Source organism: Triticum aestivum, chromosome 6B, assembly GCF_018294505.1.
Source record: "Triticum aestivum cultivar Chinese Spring chromosome 6B, IWGSC CS RefSeq v2.1, whole genome shotgun sequence".
In the NCBI taxonomy this organism is placed as follows: Eukaryota; Viridiplantae; Streptophyta; class Magnoliopsida; order Poales; family Poaceae; genus Triticum; species Triticum aestivum.
The window spans coordinates 710,166,552-710,169,212 of NC_057810.1; positions in this window are offsets into that span (position 1 = coordinate 710,166,552).

Genomic DNA, 2,661 nt, shown 5'->3' on the forward strand with positions numbered 1-2,661 from the left:
GGTTGCCGAGGTACATGACGTGTACAGGGCGGTAAGTGGCGAGAGCGTGTGTGAAGAAGTACACCCCTGCAGGGTTAACATCATCTATTCGAATAGCCGGATTCCTCGGATATGGAAACGTGGACCCCTTATATCAGTTCATAGACAAGTGAAAGTGGATACTCTAAAATACGCAAGATAAGCGTGAGTGCTATGGATGGCGTTCTCGTAGGGAGACGGGAGCGGATCCATAGTGGTGTATTGATATGGGGAATATGTGGACTCGTGTGCGCCACCTCAAAAGAGTCGCTTGCAGTCGTAGTTAGGATAGCCACCGAGTCAAAGCTGGCTTGCTGCAGTTAAACCCCACCACCCCTTTGTTGATAATGATGCATATGTAGTTAGTTCTGATGTAAGTCTTGCTGGGTACATTTGTACTCACGTTTGCCTATTTTATGTTTTGCAGAGAGACTTCAGTCTCACTAGTAGTTCCGCTTGGACTTCGACGTTTAGCTTGATACCTCAGCTACGATCTTGTGCCCTCGGCAGGATCTGATAGATAGTCAGGCTTCTCAGCCTTTTTCATTTATAGATGTCTGTACTCAGACATGATAGCTTCCGCTTGTGCTTTGACTTGTATGCTCTGATTGTTGGGTCATGAGACCCATGTTTGTGATGTCTCGCTCCTCGGAGCCTATTGAATAAACTACTTGAGTCGTAGAGTCATGTTGTGATGCCATGTTGTATTGCACATATCGAGCATATTGTGTGTAGGTTATTGAAATGCTTGGTATGTGTGGGATCTGACTATCTAGTTGTTTATCTTTAGTAGCCTCTCTTACCGGGAAATGTCTCCTAGTGTTACCGCTGAGCCATGGTAGCCTGCTACTGCTCTGGAACACTTAGGCTGGCCGGCATGTGTCCTTCTTCGTTCCTGTGTCTGTCCCTTTGGGGAAACGTCACGCTTTGAGTACCGGAGTCCTGTTAGCCCGCTACAGCCCGGTTTACCGGAGTCCTGCTAGCCCAGTGCTACAGCCCGGACCCACTTGCTGATGACCGACACGTTCGAAGCTGGGTCATGAATGCCTGTCCCTGTAAGTCTGTGCCAATTTGGGTTTACGACTAGTCATGTCAGCCCGGGCTCCTTATCATATGGATGCTAGCGACACTATCATATACGTGAGCCAAAAGGCGCAAACGGTCCCGGGCAAAGGTAAGGCGACACCCGTGGGGATACCGTGCGTGAGGCCGCAAAGTGATATGAGGTGTTACCGGCTAGATCGATGTGACATCGAGTCGGGGTCCTGACAATATATTAGTGGCAAACGTAGAACTAGCTAGCTAATCGCAATAAGGAATCATGTTAGTGGCCTCGACGCTGCTTCTCTAGGGTTGGGGTCGCCTCGACACGATGCTTCAAGGGTTTGGGGTGGCCTCGACGACAACGCTCTTTTAACTTGGTAAATTTGGGTGGCCTCGAGAGAGTTAATTTGTTGGGTAGGGGCGCGGCGGGAGGGGGTAGGAGACCAACATCGTTTTCTCTCTAGGGTTTGGGTGTCCTCGAGAGTTTTGGTTGAGCGAGAGGGCCGGGGGGTGCTGCCGTTGTATAAGTTATCACGGTCGAGAGGGGGTATATATATCGACCACCCCTCATGTCGAAGTTATCTAGAGGGGGTTATATCGACAACGACGCGACATACATATACATGGGAAAATAATGTTATCGGGGAGGGGGTATCGGTACCACCCCCTCGTGTTGAAGTTTCTTCTTTCTCCTCTATTCCTTTCTTTCTTCTTCTGCTCTTCTTTTTCTTCTTCTCCCTCGAGAAAGGAAAATAATTAAGGAAAAAGAAGAAAAGAGGAAGAAGGAAGAAGGAAGAAGAAGAAGAAAAAAAAAGAAGAAAAAAAAGAGAAGAAGAAGAAAGGAATAGAGGAGAAAAAGAAAAAATAGAATTTTTTTTTCTTCTATTTTTTCTTCTTCTCCTTTATTCCTTTGTTCTTCTCCTCTTCTTTTTCTTCTTTTTTCCTCTTCTTATTTATTTTTCCTCTTCTTCCTCCCTTCTTTTTCTCCTTTCTTCCTCTTCTTATTTTCCTTTTTCCTCTCATTCTTTTTCTTCTTCTTCTTCCTTCCTTCTTCCTCTTTTCTTCCTTTTCCTTATTTTACTTTCTCCTCTACACTAACCTAAAATGCACTAACCTAAAATTGATATCTACTAACAACCTAAATATAAAATTAATACATATATGAAAAAACATATATAAACAAAAAAATGCTATGAACATTATATTCATACATACATATATAGCCACATCCATTCAACATATATATAGCTACCACATACATATATACATTATATATATGAAAAAAATGCGATGAACAGAAAAATACACTTATGAAAAAAAATACTATGAACATGTACAGATATATACACATAAAAACACATATACACAAAAAATTGCAAAAAAAATACATATATACTTGCATATATGTATAAATTTTTGCATATATAAATTTTTGCACATATAAACTTCTGCATATATAAAAAAAGAGGAAAGGGCGCCGGCGGCCGGACCGAAGGCGGCGGCGTGTGGTCGGGGCGACGGCGACGGGGTTGGGAAAGGGGCAGCGCGCGCGGCAACGGCGACGGGGTCGGGGAAGGGGCGGCGCACGCGGCGACGGCG